General features: G+C 36.2%; 1 protein-coding gene across 10 annotated transcripts in view; it reads right to left on the bottom strand.

The window, feature by feature from the left end:
• ZBTB5 (zinc finger and BTB domain containing 5) overlaps positions 1–18,121 on the bottom strand; it is a 41,161-nt gene that overhangs the window by 5,729 nt on the left and 17,311 nt on the right. Inside the window, exons 4-5 of one of the 10 annotated variants that reach the window (XM_056806712.1) lie at positions 10,729–10,764; positions 8,773–8,864 (exon numbers count right to left, since the gene is read on the bottom strand). The exons of 6 other annotated variants lie outside the window; for them this stretch is intronic. The gene's annotated coding sequence lies outside the window, so the exon portion shown is untranslated. Of the gene's footprint in view, positions 1–217; positions 3,653–8,772; positions 8,865–10,728; positions 10,765–18,121 lie in introns of those variants that run through there. 3 more of the 10 variants (XM_056806711.1, XM_016423805.2, XM_016423811.2) reach the window with 3 other exon arrangements.

Below are 18,121 nucleotides of genomic sequence, written 5' to 3'. Positions count from 1 at the left end.
GAACTGAATAAAAGATAAAACAAGAGAAATCAGAATTTGAAGATAAAGACCAAGAGCAAGATTAAAATTCCCTTATGTTCAAATTCTCCAATTCTTCTCACCATGAAAGTGAAACAAGCTCCTAAAAACTAACTGTGGTACTAAATCATATATGGCTGTTTAATAAAAGATTGTTTTATAATGCTACATTTAGGCCCAGAGAATTATAGATTCTCACCTCTTTTAATTCAGCAGAAAACTACTGAAGCATACTCTTCTCAGAAATCTCTCCCTTTCCTGGGAACTTTGTGATTGGCTGATTCAAAGTCTTTGTGTCCTTGGATACAGCTCAGTGACAGAACCTTCCTGAGGTAAACAGTTAGGAAAGGGGGCCACTAGCCCCGAAGAGGGACTTTTTCATCAACACTCTCTGCCCCAATGCTCTTGGAGCTGTGGGGACTCCCCAGAGCAGGAAGGTGCTACAAAGGACAAAAATATCATGGAACAAAAACACATCTGGCAGGTTTCTAACCCTCTACAGCCTTCTCATTGTTGTAGTTTTTCTGAGTGAAGGCAAGGGAATAGAGAAATAGAGGCACAAGCTTGACTCTGTCTCATTGCTTATGGAAAATAATGACACTACACAGCTGAGACAGTAGTCAGACTATTTTTTAATTAAACTCGAGGGAATCCCTCTTCCATTTGGACCCTTGCACAGGACAAACTCCATGACAGTAGTGAATACCTAGGGCAAGTATACATCTCCCTGTTTTATGCTTCATTTGACATTCATAATCAGAGGGCTGGTGAACAGTTATCTTTATAGTTGCATTTATCAAGGACACTAGAGTAATATTAATATACGCATAAGAAAGGCCTTTAAAGCTGAATTCGGTGCTATCGAGTCAATTTGATTGGTTTGGGTTTTTTGTTTTTCTCTTTTTGGAATCAAACAGTGGGATTCTTGGCACCTTTCAATCAATTATGAAATAGTAAAGGTGTGTGGCCTAATATAGAAAATCATGTGTGAAAGACTGCCTATCTATTCCTTTTCATATATTCATCAAGGAATGTCCTTGCTATATGTATGAGAACTAAAAATGAGAAAGTAGGCATATGGAAAATTGCAAAGGAAATACATGCTCAAAAAGGTGAGATACTCATGTGGTCAAAGCAAGCAATAAGAGATAAACAGCCCAGAGATACATGCATTGATATCCACAAAATCTAAGAAAAGAAATCCCCTCTATAATACTCCCCCAAATCAGTCTCTGCTTGGACACTAATCATGGGGAACTTTACTGAAGCAGTCCATTTCACTTTCTACTTATTATATTTTTCCCCTATGTCAAGCTCAAATTGGCTTCTTTACAACTTCCACTCACTGGTCCTAGTTATATATACCTCCTGGCCAAACAGAGCAAATCCTTCCACATTATAATCCATGAAAGAAAGCTCACATCCACCTTCAATTCTCCTAAGAAGTAGTCTAAAGATCCTTAAACTTTTGCTTTAATTGGTCCCTTAAACCAAATCCTGATGAAATGTTTTCCAGTTCTCTCATGATTTTCCAGCCTGTCACTGTCTTTTTAAAGATAACAGTATTCTGACCTAGATACAAAAATCTGGATGAGTTCTTATCAAGTATGAGTATTTCTTTCCTAGTTCTAGACAATGCCTTAAATATAGCAGCAAATAATGTCAATTGAATTAAATTTGAAATGTGACCTAACATCCCATTAACTATCATGTAATACTGCTGACTCATACAGAACTAATAATCTGCAAAAAAGACCCAAATCTTTTCCATATGAACTATGTATCTAGTCATGCCTTCTCTATTCTGTACTTGTGCAATTATGGACTTTTAAAACACAACTATAACAATCTGCATTAACCTCTATTAAATTTTGTTAATAAATTCAGCCCAAGGTTTGTGTCATCTACAAAATTGATAAGCATACTATAAACCATTATTTATGATCTCAAAGAAAGGAACTCTCCTATTTGCCTCAAATATTGCTGATTAACTTTCATCCCAATGTTCTGGGCCAAATGCCTATTTCAATTTGTGGAGAGCAGAGAAGGAATTAGACACACCTCAAGCAACTTTGAGTCTTCTAAGGGGTACCTGTGGGAATCAAATTGTCCTAGGCCAAAAGACACCACAACTCCTCATAGAGCTCCAGGTGCCCTTTCTTCATTCTATTCCAATTTCCAATAAATTATTTTCTGTAACTTTCTGGTCTCCTCTGCAGGTTATACAGCCTTAGTTTGCTAGCAGAAGACAAAGATTCTAATATCTGTGATAGAGGCTGGCATATATCTAGGCCCTCTCTCCTTGTGGGTATACAGGGATGCTCAAGCTCTGCATTCCCCCTAAGATTTATTACCTGGTGGTTCTTATTCTCAAAAGGGTTCTGTCATATCTGTAACTCCAGAATTTTCCCATTTGTGAAACAGACAGAACTCTTTCAGAAAAGGTTCTATGAAACAAATAACAAGTAAACTGAGCTGGATGTCTGCAGAAAAGCTGGTCAGTGTCCCAGGGTCCTTAGTCACCTGAATTCATTACTTTCCATCATACCTTCTGTACTATAGCCAAAATAGACTACTCACCATCTCATATTCAATGCATTTTGCTCAGGCATTGCATCTTTTCCTCCCTGCCTCGACAATTTTTTATTTGTGGAAGTTATAGGATCACTATAAAAGGGCTTTATTTAAAGACCAACTCCTCATTTCAGAAATGAGGAAATTAAAGACCAATAAGGTTAAGTGAATTACTATCTGAGACAGGATTGAAACCCACAGTTTCCTAATTCTATCAATTCTTACACTGCGTTGACTCTCAATCCTAACCTTAAAAGTCCAGTTCAAATGCCACTTTCTTTATAAAGTCTTCCCTGCAACTCATACAACACAGTGTGTGCCTCTCTAATCATTTTGTATTTTATTTGTATAAATGTAGAATTCTATCTACAATACTCTAAGACTAGTGTAAAATTTGTAAAATTACTCTTAAGACTCAGACACATGATCGTGGCATCAAAAAGTTCAATATCAGTTACAGAAACAAAAGGAAGTCATTCACTAAGAGTTGAATTTATAACAATGCAAAAGGTTAGCAGGCCCTACAGTTAAATTTCAGCTGAAGTGCAATATACTACATCATTTACAATTAAAATACAAAGTTTCTGGTTTTGTTCTATTTACATAGCCCCCATAAAGTTGCTTAATGGTTGAGAGCTCTATAAATACCCAGCTAAGATAACCAATACTTAGAAATATATCTTTAACCATTTCATAAATTATATACTGAGATCTTAATGAAATCCAGTATAATTTTAACATGTGAATAGCTAGTGTCTCAGGTTAAAGTAGAGTAAGAGATAAGCACTGAAGAAAAGCCCTCTGTAACTAAAAAGATAGATTGTGGGCTTTACTTTGAATTAACACTATATTAAGATAATATAATTTTCCTCAAGTGTATGTATAAACTATGAATTTTCTAGTTGTGAATTAAGCCTCAAAATAATTCCTGTTCCAAATGCCCTGGGAGTCTCCTCAATAAAATCCTAATAGAAAGTTAACAAAATATATAAGCTGGTAAATAGTAATATTAAAGAATATATACATGAGACTTTAGAAACAAAATTTTAAAAGCCAAAGAAGCTTAGGTATTGTACAACCTTTACATATACTTATGTGCAAAAAATATATAAATTTAAATATTCATATGCTGTAACTATTAATATTTATTATATTTTGATTTCTAAATAAAGCTCACCAAATTTCTTCAAAGATATAGTTAAATTAAGCACCAAAAAACCACTATATTGTGGTATTTTTGTGTGGTGAATCTTTAGGTGTTTTTATTGAAAACACATTTTTTTTTAAGACCCACAAGAACAAATTCTCATAATCTCCATCCTACCTATCCTCACTTCTTCAATTAACTTCCCTCTCCTTTACAGGAATAAATCATATCACCTTTTGGGCTGATGCAAAGAACAAGACTAGCTTCCCCACCAATTTGCCAAATGAAACTTAGCCCCTGGGACAAGGCTAAAGAGAAACTAAACTGATTTATAGTAACCACTATGAAGTAAAGTTAGAATTGAATTATAATAAGAGATAGTAATTATTAATAACCCCAAGAGAAAGATGTAAATATAGTGGTCCTATAGGAGGTTGTAAATTAACAGTTAGGATAAACAATTCCTATAAACTAAACTATTATCTTAAATATAAGACCATGATATAAGATTAACAAAGAAAAAAGTGAGAACTAAACTTTATTAGACATTTAATGTGGACAAGGATCTTTAAGCTGGCATTATAACAATCAAGCCATTTGCTATTATTGTTCAGTGGTGTCCAATTCTTCATGACTGCGGACCACATAGCATGCCAAGGCTGTCCATGAGATTTTCTTGGTAAACATATTGGAATGGTTTGCCATTTCCTTCTCCAGAGGATTACGGCAAACAGAGGTTAAGTGACTTGCCCAGGGGTCACACATCTAGTAAATAGCTGAGAAAACTGATGTTTTTGAAGGTCTAAAAAAATGTGGGAGTCTTAGCAAACCCCTTGCCTTTTTCTACCACTTGCTATTTTAGAAGAAGAAGACCCCAACAAGTCCAAGGTCCATTTTTTTTAACCCTTACCTTCCGTCTTGGAGTCAGTCAATACTGTGTATTGGCTCCAAGACAGAAGAGTGGTCAGGGCTAGGCAATGGGGGTCAAGTGACTTGCCCAGGGTCACACAGCTGAGAAGTGTCTGAGGCCAGATTTGAACCCAGGACCTCCCGTCTCTAGGCCTGGCTCTCAATCCACTGAGCTACCCAGCTGCCCCCAAAGTCCATTTTGTAATTTCATTTGTTTTGCAGGTTGCCACAACCAAATAATTAAATTCCTAGCAGCTTCTCCATTCTTAGCAGGGCTGGTGCTCAGATATTAGAGGTATCAGACATAGCCTATTATTGAGACTTGTTGAAGTCCTTTCAAAATGGTAAAAACTTGTCAGAACTTGCTTGAATAATCCTCAGGAATTTAGGGTTGCACACATGGATTCTCGAGGAACTAAAGGAAGGCGATAAGCATGCTGGATGGTGAAGGTTTCACGTAAAGTCATACCCAAGAACCACACATGGCACTATGATCCCACTGCAATTCTAGAGTGTACTCACATCAGTGGGATCACAGAGCCATTTAGGTATTTAAGGATAGATTTCTAAAATGGATATTAGTGGAGCTCATGAGTAAAAATTAAAATATACAAAGGACAATGGCTACTCATACTTAAATAGTTCGAGAAAGTTTACAAAACACTACTGAGATAGGTGGACAATTTCTGTGAGTTGAATAGAATAAAATTATTTTCTTGAATCATACATAAAAATTATTGAAAATAGGGAGAGTTTTATCTATAAGCATCATACAAATATTAAATATTATAGAGCAGAGATGACAAACCTTTTAGAGATGGAGTGCCAGGCACCACCCCCACCCCACCCCCTAGACCTAATGCCATGCCAGCCTCCCCACCAGAGACCAAGTGCTGTAATATGCCCCACCCCTTTATACCTGACAGGGGAGAGGAAGCTCTCCCATTGGGCTGCTAAACAGAGGGGAGGATGATGAGAGGTGTGTGTGGAGAGGGGGAGGGGAGTGGCCTGAGCACTCTCCTCCTCTCCCCTCCAGCTCTGCTGCTTGTGAGCTGCCCACCTATCCCCTGTGTACTCCCATTGGGCTGCTGGGCAGGGGGGGAGGGGTGTGTGTGAAAAAATGTTGTCAGGCTCCATGGAGAGGAGGAGGGGAGTAGCTCTATCTGAGTCCCTCTGCCTTTCTAGTAACAAACTCTGGGAGTGGGGGTTAGAGGGGTGGCCCACATGCCCACAGAGAACACTGTATGCCCTCTTTGGCACTCATGCCATAGGTTCACCATCACTGTTACATAGGCACACCTATACTAGAAATTTTATATATGAGAATTTGTTATTACAATATTCATAAATTAAGGACTTGATTAAATATATATTATCCTAAAACTCATTGAACAAGACTTTCTGGTTCCTTCACCCATTTATTTTTAAAATGTATTCCTTTATATATTATTTATTAATTGTTGCCTTTGTTTATTTGCCACCTCTACTTTTCATTCCAAATCAATTAGTTAATATCTAAAAGCTAAATGTTTTCATAAAGCAAGGCTAGAGATAGGGCCTGGATTGGTACTAGACCTATGATTTCACCAGTATAGGGAATGTCTAAATGAGAAAATCCCTCAATAAATGTTTCTGGAGTGCCAACTGGGTCATCTTCACTCTGTGGATCACTGAAAAACTAAAGGAAGATAGATACGGAATGCTGTTGTCAAACATGGCTGACGAGTTCTTTAAGTTTGTTTCTTTGGGGGGACATTAGGAAATGCCAATAATTTTTTAAACCCTCAAAATATAAATAAAACGTTTTTTAAAAATGTGATTCAAGGACAAAAACTGAGGGGTAAATAGACTGGCAAAGGGAGAAGGTGACCAAGCACTGTCAGCTTTCTCCACCAAGCCAGTCACTCTTCTAATTAAAGGGGAAAAATTGATCCCTTTCATTTGAATAAGCTATACCCTTCCACCTCTAGCCCAAAGTCAAATCATTAATTCCAAAAACCAGGCCATAGTGTTATACCATTAAAACCTTCATTGAAGGTCTTCAAGCAAAGTCTGGGCAATAAGCTGTCAGATGTTTTGCATCAAGAATTCTTTTTCAGTAATGTATTCAGCTAGATAGTTATTGAAGACCTAATTCTGAAATTTAACTAGGAAAAAAAAAGGCAAGTGCTTCAAGCTGACTGGTACTGGGTACTTCACTTTGAGTATCATAGAATTTCAGAATTGGAAGGGACCTCAGAGACAATCTAGTTCAACCTATTCCTAATCAAAGATTCCCTCTTTGCTTGACCTCCAGTGAAGAAAAATTAGTTACCTCCCAAAACAACCCTTCCTACTTAATAGTTCATTGTTAGGAAGTGTCTTCTTTTTTATATCAAACCTAAATTTGCTTCTTCAACTTCCACCTTTGCTTATATCCTTTGAAAGCAAGTAGAACAAGTCTAAATACCTATTTGAAGACAACTGTACTGTCCCTCTTAAGCCTTTACTTTTCAAAGCTACACTTTCTCAATGCTTTCGATTGATATTCATACAGTTGTCTGTCAAGGTCTTTCACAATTTTGGTTGCTCTTCTTTAGATGTCCTTCAGGGAGAAGAAAAGGAAGCAGCATTTTTTTATATTTAAGGCTATTACAAATTATTCTTTGGACTTTTAAAATGTAAAGTTAACTTTCTTAAACAAATAAGGTTTTGCTATGAAAATTCTTATTTTCTGAAATTCCTGGAACACATTTTGATACTCCTGATACTATTTCTATTCCTAATGACAAAGCTCCTGATGACAAAATAAGCCACTGAAACACATTTGGTTTAAAAAGGTACTGTTCTACTATGCCCAAAGGGCTATAAAACCATGCATACCCTTTGATCCAGTAATACCATTACTAAATTGTATCTGAAAGATATCCAAAAAAATTAAAAAGGACTTATTTGTACAAAAATACTTGTAGCAGATTTTTTTGGTAGTGGCAAAAAATCAGAAAGTTCTGGTATATTGTTGTAATGGAATACTATTGTATTATAAGAAATGATGACCTAGAACCATGTTGGCAAACGTATGGCATGCTTCCCTCCCCCTCTCCATGAACCTGAGGACATTTCTCCCATAAACTACCCCTCTGCCCAGCAGCTGAATGGGAGAGTTTCCTCTCTCCCCTGTCTAGGGTAGGAGTGGTTCACAAGCCACATGAGGGTTGCATTCTGGGCACTCGATCTCAAAAAGGTTCACCATCACTGACCTATTACATTTCAGAAAAATCTAGAAACACTTCTATTAACTGATACAAAATGAAGTGAATAGAACTAGGAGAACATTACACACAGTAACAGCAATATCATAAGATGATTAACTATGAATCACTTAGCTATTATAAGCAAAACAATGGCCCAAGACAACTCCAAAGGGCTCATAGTGAAAAATATCTACCACCAGAGAAAGAACTTATGGAGTCTAAATGCAGATTGAATCATATAATTTTTTACTTTATTTATGAAATTTTGTGGTGATATGAGTCTTCTTCTACAACATGACAAATATGGAAATATGCATTGCAAAACAGCACATTTATAACCTATATCAAAATGCTTACCATCTCAGGGAGGAGGGAGGGGAGGGAGAGAATTTGGAACTCAAAATGTGAGAAAACAAATGTTAAAAATTGTTTCTATATGTAATTGGGGGAAAAATTATCCAAAAAAAGGTACTATTTTATTGTTGCTTTGTGAATGTATCATGCCTAAAAACAGGGGTCCCCAACAAGATGATCTTTAGGCTGGTTACCAACATAATGAATGACCTCTCTCTCTTTAGTTGGCTAGTATTCCCAATGTGGAAGGTAACAAAGCAGTAGGGACATCCAAATCTTAGTCAGGTACTTTACTCCATCCTTCAGCATCCTTCAGATCTGCAGAAATTAAGAGCAGAGAGTTGCAAGGTAGCTCAGTGGACAAAGAGTCGGGCCTGAAAATAGGAGGTCCTAAGTTCAAATCTGGCTTCAGATATGTCCTAGCTATATGACCCTGGGCAAGTCACTTAACCCCATGCCCAGTCTTTACTGCTCTTCTACATGGTATTGATTCTAAGACAAAAAGTACAGTTTTTAAAAAATGAAAAATAGCTCTACCTCACAAAAAGATTGAAAATTTTTGCCTTGGGATGTGAACTCTTTACCAGGAAGGAATCACCACATTCTTCAAATACAGACAGGTATATAACCTTAGAAAGAGAGAATAAAAGGATGAATATAATCATCCCTCTCATGCCCACTACTACTGGATAAATACCCAGTTGCAGAAAGAAACCTATACAGTAGCAAGAATAAAAAGGAGAAATTCTGTGCTTTATCAAAATTATTTCCTGATAACTATGTAGGGAAATATGGCAGAGAAGTGTATAAAAATCTCAGATCCACTCAGCAGAGCACTCCATTGGATTTTCTAATTTGAGGTGCAGCTAAAATGAATGAAGAGGCAGGCCTAGAGATGAGAGGTCCTGGGTTCAAATTTGACCTCAGACACGTCCCAGCTGTGTGACCCTGGGCAAGTCACTTAACCCTCATTGCCTAGCCCTTACCACTCTTCTGCCTTGGAACCAATACACATTATTAATTCCAAGACGGAAGTTAAGGGCTTAAAAAATAAATAAATGAATGAAATAAAATGAATGAAGATATGCCACAGGCTGATCACATGACCTCTACTTCCTCTAGGGAAAGGAACCAATGTAGTTATTCTGTCTACCCAATTCAAAAATATAAAGGGCAAGGGAGCAGCTGGGTGGCTCAGTGGCTTGGACGTCAGGCCTAGAGACGGGAGGTCCTAGGTTCAAATCTGGCCTCAGACACTTCCCAGCTGTGTGACCCTGGGCAAGTCACTTAACCCCCATTGCCTAGCCCTTACCACTCTTCTGCCTTGGAGCCAATACACAGTATTGACTCCAAGATGGAAGGTAATGGTTAAAAAAAAATTAAATAAAAAAGAAATATAATAGACACTCTAAAACTAATGATATCAACAAATGATAGCAATGGTCTTCTTAAGAATGAGACTGACCTTCTGTTTAGTGCCTGCCTTCTTAACAAGAAGAAATTTTTTTAAAAATTTTTTTTAAAACAAAAAATGTTACCTTTTATTTAATTTAACAAAGCTATCTATTCCTCAAAAAGAAAGTTTAAGCTCCTCTGAAAAGGATCAACCAACAAAATGACAAAAAGAACTCTTTCAACTGAAACATTTTCAATATTGATTCTTTTAGGAAAGAAAATTCAAAGATTTGAGATTAAGAGAATAAAGTAACAGAAGACCAAACTGTAATAGAATAATGAGATTTCAGGTCAGGTTGCAAAAGTAGGAAAAGGATGTGAGACTAACGTATCAATATCTTCAAGAAAAAGCCTATATACTACCAAATAACTTCTCACTAGCCTATGATAATGTCCTAGGCCTATATTTATAATAACCTAATGTTAACCTAATTCCTAGAGGTTTCTTTCTCTCTGATTTTAAAACCCTCAGGATTCTCCTGAACTGAATGTTTCTAAAATTATATATTATGGAAGAAAAACAACTGCTTGAATACATGGGTCGAGGGGATATGGCTGGGGATGAAGACTCTAAATGATCATCCTAACGCAAACACCAACAACACGGAAATAGGTTCTGATCAAGGACACATGTAAAACCCAGTGGAATTGAGTGTCAGCTGTGGAAAAGGTAGGGGGAAGGGAGGGAGGGAAATAATGTAACTCTTATAACCAAGGAATAATGTTCTAAATTGACTAAATAAATTAATTCAAAAAATAAAATAAAATTCTATATTATGCTGCATTTTCAGGCCATTACAAGTACAGCAAGCTGAGATGCAAAAATTCAACAAAATTTTTTTTTAAAGATAGCATGGCATCATGAGGCATGAAACAGCCTCCAAGTCATCAGAATTTGAATTTAAGTCCTATTATTAAAATATACTGGCTGTTTGATTTGGTCAGGATGGTAGTGTAGCAAAAATGGAGAAAATCCTGTGTTCTTGGAATAGGAAATTTAATTGTAAATTTCTAAGATTGTTAACTGGCATAAGTTACCTGATTATAGTGGTAGTTTTCTCATCAGGGAGTTTCCTGCAACAATGAAATCACAGGTTGAAAGGGGAAAAAGTTACAAAGCACAGTGCTACAGAAAAGAGAAAAATACATCTCATCAGGATCAGGAAAGGCTTCCTGTAGGAGATGGCATCCAATTTTAGCCTTAAAAAGAAGCTAAGAGTCTAAGTGGTGTAGGTGAGAAGGAAGTGCAGTCCAAGAACAAGAGACAACCTCTGTAACAGCACAAAGCTGGAAGGTGGCAAGTTGGGAAACAGTTAGTGAGCCAATTTGGCAGGAACAGATAGTGAAGGGGAGTAATATGAATGTCTGGAAAAGTAGGTAAGGAATTATATTGTAAAGGGAATTAAATGCCAAGCTGAAGTGTTTTGTATTTATTACAGAGACCATAAGAGCCCAAGACATTGAAGATTTTTAAATAGGGAGTGATATGATCAAACAGTGTCTTATGAATATTAATTTGGCAGTTGTGTGGCAAACTGACTGAGAGGACTAAGATTGGAAGTAAGGAGAACAATTGGGAGGCTGTTTCAATAGTCTAGGCAGAAGGTGATAAAGGTCTTCTTTAGAATGGCCACTAGAATAGTGGCCATGAAAGAGAAAAGATGCAAGTGGGATTAATACAGGAGAGGGAGGGAAATGAGGGAAAGAAAAAGAGTCAAGCATTACTCCAAGTATTTAATCCTAGGTAATTCAAAGAATGGTGGTCCTCTCAAAAAGGGAGATTTGGATAGGTGAGTGAGATTTAAGAGGAAATATAATGAGCTTCTTTGGAGTTGAGTTTGAGTTCAATTATCCAGGTAGAAATTCAATTTCTCAATGTTAATCAAAAAAGAATAAAAATAAATAAATATAAGATAGTTAAATGTAAGGTAGGTGAGAAGGGAGGGTACTAGAAGTCAGGAGATTCAAGAAAAGCTTACTGTAGTGATGTCTGAGTTTAATCTTAAGAGAAATGAGAGATGTCAAGAGGAAGAGGGGAGAAAAGAGATCATTCTAGACATCAAGGAACACCTGAGGAAAAGACCACATGCATGGGGAACAATTCATTTAGACTACAGAATGCAGAAAAGAGAATAGCAAACAATGAACCTGGAAAGATAAGTTGAAGCTAGGTTCTTTTAAAAGCTAAAAAAAAGGGGGGCAGCTGGGTGTCTCAGTGGATTGAGAGCCAGGCCTAGAGACGGGAGGTCCTAGGTTCAAACCTGGCTTCAGACACTTCCCAGCTGTGTGACCCTGGGCAAGTCACTTAACCCCCATTGCCTGGCCCTTACCACTCTTCTGCCTTGGAGCCAATACACAGTATTGACTCCAAGTCAGAAGGTGAGGGTTTAAAAAAAAAAAGCTAAAAAAAGAGTTGATAGTTTATATTTGAGGCAACAGAGAATAATGGCATTTCTAAACAGGGAGCAACATGGTCAGATGTATGTTTCAAGAAAAACTCCAGCACTAGGGTGGAGGATTGACCAATCAAGAAAGGAGAGATCTGAGGCAAAGAAGCCAATGAGGACACCCTTGCCAGGGAACCACTGTGGGAGTGACTAAGTAAGGTGGGGAAAAAGAGGTCAGATGTGAGAGATGCTGTGGAGGTAAAATAAGCTAGATCTGGCTGACAAGAACTGAGTGAATACATAAGAAGTCAAGAATAACAAACACCAAGCTTATGAATCTAGAAGATGGGAAAAATCGTGGTGCCCTAAAAAAATAGTCAAGCATAGTGGAAGAGTGGGTTTAGGGAGAAAGAATGTTTAAGTCCTGTTTTACACCTGTTGAGTTTGAGGGAGTGATAGGACAATTGATTCAAAATGTCTAATAGGAAAATGGTAATGGGAGACTGGATCTCAGGAGAGAGTCTAGGGTTGCATTTATAGATCAGTGAGTGATCTGCATAGAAATGATAATTAAACCCATGGGAGCTGATAAAGCTACCAAGAAACAGAACATGGAGTAATTTGGTAACCAAAATAAATACTGCAATTGTGTTTGGAAAGGCTCAGTACAATGAGACTATCACCATCGTCATGGTAGATACTTTACTTCTACAAATGAATCTTAAGACTGCAATGTTATTAATAGCTCTCTTACATAAATCCCTTCCAAACTCTCACCATATCTCCTCTGGGAAATAATCATAACAATAAGTGAACTGATGAGTTCTGGCTTTAAAGTTTATAATGTAAAACTGATTCAAAAAGATTTCTCAAAGAAGAAGAGAGCCCAGGTACCTAAGGCAAGAAACAGTTAAGAAGGGCAATAAGACATAAATTATCCTGGGTGATGAAAAGTCTACTTAAAATATTTTTAATTGTTTAAAGAAATATTCTCTCTCTGTCTCTGACTCTCATTCACACACATGTAGTATAAAATAACTATATGTTCAACAACCAAAACATACTTAGCATTTACATGAACATAATTACAACTTGCTTTTTTTTTTTTACAAAAATAAAGGAAGACAAATAATTAGAGAGAGATTAATTGCTCCCAGTTGGGTTGTGTCAATAATAAAATACTATCTAAATCATGCTATAAAAAAATAAAATTACCAAGGGATTATATTTTATAGAAGTAGACAAAATAACAAAATTTCACTGGAAAAAATGGTCAAAATCTCAAGGAAAATAACAACAAAAAGTAATATCTAATGGCACCTCGCAATTCCAGATCTCAAACTATTTTAAAAAGTAGTGATCATGGAAAGACCTCCAGGAATTGATGCAAAGCAAAAGGAGCAGAACCAGAACATTGTACACAGAGAATGCATATGTTGTGGCACAATCAAATGTAATAAACTTTTCTACTAGCAGCAATGCAATGATCCAGGACAATACAGAGGAACTTAGGAGAAAGAACACTATCCTGATCCAGAGAAAGAACTGTGGGAGTAGAAATGCAGAAGAAAAACATATGATCAATCATGTGGTTCGATGGGGATATGATTAGGGTTTTGGCAATAAAAGATCACTCTATTGCAAATATGAATAACATGGAAATGGGTTCTGAACAATGATATGTGTATAATCCAGTCAAATTGCTTGTCAGTGCTGGGAGGGGGAAAGGAAGAGGGGAAGGATCATGAATCATGTCACCATCAGAAAATATTCTAAATTTTAAAAATAGTAATCATCAAAATAATCTGCTATTGATTAAAAATAGCAAAGTTGTTCTATGGAACATATTAGGCAAACAAAAGCTAAAACTAATTAAATATACTAGTTCATGTGCTCCATGAAATTTCCAACAGCAACTACTTAATGAAAACTACTAAAACTATTGGAAAATGGTCTGGTAGAAATAAGTTTTAGACTATGTACCAAATAGATTGGGTGCTATGTGCTTAGACTATGTACAATAAAAGATATAAATGGATACACTATCCATATATATAAGAAAATATACAAACAAATCAGAAGAATAAAGAAGATTCCCTTCGCAATTATAGTTGGGGGAAGAATTCTTAAAGCAAGTGATGAAGGTGATCACAAAAAAAAAAAGCATCTTCCAAAGCAAAATAAAAAGCCCTTAGACTAAGAAAGTAAGCAATTGGGAAAAATTTTTCACTGAAAATTTTTCTGATAAAGGTATAATATCCAAGAAATAAGAAGTTCTTATACAAATATGTGAAAAAAGGAACCATTCATTTCTCAATGTTATGCAAAGAACAGGCACATACAAAAAGATGAAAAATGTGAACCGAAAGTTGGGGGAAATCATTAAAAATAAGAGAAATAAAAATTAAAACTCTATGGTTCTACACCTCATGCTCCTCAGATTGACAAAAATGATGAAAGAGGAAAACAGCAATTGTTGAAGGAATAAAGGACAGAGATGCTAATGCGCTATGGGTGAAGCTGTGAATTAAGGTTCAATCATTTGGAAAATAATTTGGAACTATACCCCCAAAATCCACATTCTTTAATTCAGTAATGTTATATGCACAGCCAAGAACAGAAAGGACCTATCTGAACAAGAATGTGTATAGCAACAATTTTTGTTATAGCAAAGAACTGGAAACAAATTAGTGTTCATCTCCTGGGAAACAACTAAACAAAACATGGTATATAAATGTAATGGAATTTTATTATGTCATAGGATATTAAAATGAAGGATTTAGAGAAATATAGAAAGACTTGTATAAAATGATGCTGAATAAAATTAGTAGAATCAGAAAAATTTCTGTGAGTAGAAACAGAAGAAAAACAACTGCTTGATCATATGGTTCGATGGGGATATGATTGGAGATGTAGACTCTAAATGATCACTCTATTGCAAATATAAATAATATGGAAATAGGTCTTAATCAATGATACATGTAAAAACCAATGGAATTGCTCATTGGCTATGGGAGGGGGGTGGGAAGAGAGGAGGGAAAGAACATGAATCATGTAACCATGGGAAAATATTCTTAATTAAATAAACTTAATTTAAAAAAAGAATTTGTGTGAAATGAATGGTACAGAGTAAAATTAGGAGAACCTGGAGAACAAATTATGTAAGGACTATAATAATATTATGATGGAAAGTAACTTTTAAAGAGATTTAAGCACTGACAAAAGCAGCAACTAGTTATGTCCAAAGACTGATGATAAAGCATATCTCCCTTTTTTCCCCCCAAGAAATTTTGACAGATCAAGATTACGGAAACATTCTTAGACATGGTCAATGTGTTCTGCTTAATTTTAGGAAGTTACAAAGAAGAATTTCTATGTAGGGTTGGGGAATAATGGCTTTTAAAAAGGACATATGCAACATTTTCTTTTTAACCCTTACCTTCCGTCTTGGAGTCAATACTGTGTATTGGCTCCAAGGCAGAAGAGTGGTAAGGGTAGGCAATGGGGGTCAAGTGACTTGCCCAGGGTCACACAGCTAGGAAGTGGCTGAGGCCGGATTTGAACCTAGGACCTCCCGTCTCTAGGCCTGGCTCTCAATCCACTGAGCTACCCAGCTGCCCCCATATGCAACATTTTTAATGCAAAAAAGAATTGAATTAAGGACATCAATAAAGCGATTTTATTGCTATTTTGTTGAATTAAATATATATCTCCTTTTTAAAAACTTTAAGTCTGATGCAAAAATTTTAAAGAAAATACTAGTAGAGAGATTACAGTAACATATCACAAAGACCACATTGGATTTATACCAGGAATTCAGGGCTATTTCAATATTAAGAAAATTATAAGTTTAACCATATCAAAAAACAAAAAATAAAAATCATCATATCAAGAGATTCAGAAAAAAAACTTTTGGCAAAATACAATACCTATTCTTATTAAAAGCAGTAGAAAACACAGGAATAAATGGAGCTTTTCTTAAAATGTATATTATCTATCTAAAATCTACTGGAAGCATTATCTATAATGATTATAAACTAGAAATCTTCCCTTAAAAATAAGATTAGGAGGAATGCAAGGATGTCCAATATTACCATTATTATTCAATATTATACTAGAAATGTTAATTATAGCAATAAGAGAAGAAAAAGAAGTTGAAGGACTAAGAATAGGCAATGAGGAAAATACCACATTTTTCAGATGGTATTATATCATCTCAGAGAATCCAAGAGAATCAACTAAAACAACTAGTCAAAACAATTAAAAACTTAAGCAAAGTTGCAGGATATAAATGAATACATACAAATCATCAGCATTTTTGTGTATTACCAACAAGATGCTGCAGGGAGAGAAAAAGAAGTTCCATTTAAAATAACTGTAGACATTATAAACTACTTGGGAGTCTACTGGCCAAGACACATTAAGGAACTATGTGAACATAGTTATGAAACACTTTCCACACAAATACAGATCCATATAATTGAGGAAATATTACTAGCTCATGGATAAGACGGGCCAATATAATAAAAATGATAATACTACCATGATTAATTTACTTATTCTGAGACATACCAATTAAATTATCAAAGAATTATCTTAAAGAGCTAGAAAAAAATGCTTTTTAAAATTCATGAGAAAAATGGTTAAGAAGAATAAATGAAAAAAAAATGAAGGAAGGTGGTCTAGCTGTACCAGATCTGAGACTATACTACAAAGTAATCATCAAAACAATCTGAAAAAATAAAAAAATTTTTTAAATGGTAGTGGATAAGAAATAGAGAGGTTAGGAGGCAGCTCAGTGGCTCAGTGGATTGAGAGTCAGGCCTGGGAGGTCCCAGGTTCAAATCTGGCCTCAGACACTTCCCAGCTGGGTGACCCTGGGCAAGTCACTTGGCCCCCATTGCCTAGCCCTGACCACTCTTCTGCCTTGGAACCAATACACAGTATTGACTCCAAGATGGAAGGTAAGGATTTAAAAAAAAAGGAAATAGAGAGGTTAATCAATGGAACAGATTAGGAACCGAATATACAAAAATGAACATGGTAATTTAGGGTATGACAAAACCAAAGGTTAAAGCTTTTGGGGAAAGAACTCACCATTTGACAAAAATTGCTGGAAGGATGGAAAGCATTTTGGCAGAAACTAGGCATTAAACAACATTTCATGTCATATACCAAGATATAGTCAAAATGGGCACATGATTAAGAAATGAATAATATAGAAACTGTGGAGATTAACTTAACTTTCCCCTAATTGTGAAAATGAAATTAACTCTCCCCTAATTGTGAAGATTTAATTAATTCTCCCCTGCTTATGAAGATTAAATTACCCATTTTTAGATTTAATCACCAAAAGTGTACACATCCCACTTAATCTTTAAGTGGGGGGTCTGTGACCCACATGTGCGATAATGGGTGATGAATCAGAATCAACTGACTGCCCCCTGGGCAGTCCTAAGCAAAACTATAGATTATAATTTGTCCATGTAAAAAGGAGAGGAGGCATAGGAAGTGACACAAAGAAGCATCTTTAAAAGGAGTTACAACTTCCTGTGAAGGGATTTCTCTCATTCTTCTGGAGTTCTGAGTTCGAGTTGGAGGCCGGTGAAGAATCTGCTTACTGGACCTGAGACCCTGGACTTGGTGTGACTGTTCTTAAATCTCTCCCTTTGGACTGACATGTGGTGAGTGAAAATGGCTGACTCCTTTCCTGGATTTTCTGAAGGGACTAGCCTCAGGAGAGACCTACCTCTTGAGAGAGGCTCCCTGCATCCCCAGGTCCTCAGCTCAAAGTCGAGGCCTCTCCAAGGAAAGGACTAACTAGCCCTGCCTGGGCTGAGCCAGGGCTGGAGCAAAATACTTAGTGTTTAGCCTAGATATCTTACCCTATTCTCTCTCTGATTTTCTTACTTTCATTCTTTCTATATTTTATAGTAAATTGTTAAAATAAATCTCTTTAGAATTAATTAAATTCCCGGCAACCCTATTCTTAAAATAATCCAGTCCAACCTTTAAAAAAAACAAACCCTCACATTTCTATCCAT

This window comes from Monodelphis domestica, chromosome 7 (genome assembly GCF_027887165.1).
Source record: "Monodelphis domestica isolate mMonDom1 chromosome 7, mMonDom1.pri, whole genome shotgun sequence".
Lineage (NCBI taxonomy): Eukaryota > Metazoa > Chordata > Mammalia > Didelphimorphia > Didelphidae > Monodelphis > Monodelphis domestica.
Note: the sequence above shows the minus strand (reverse complement) of the source record. Positions and strands in the feature narration are given on the sequence as shown.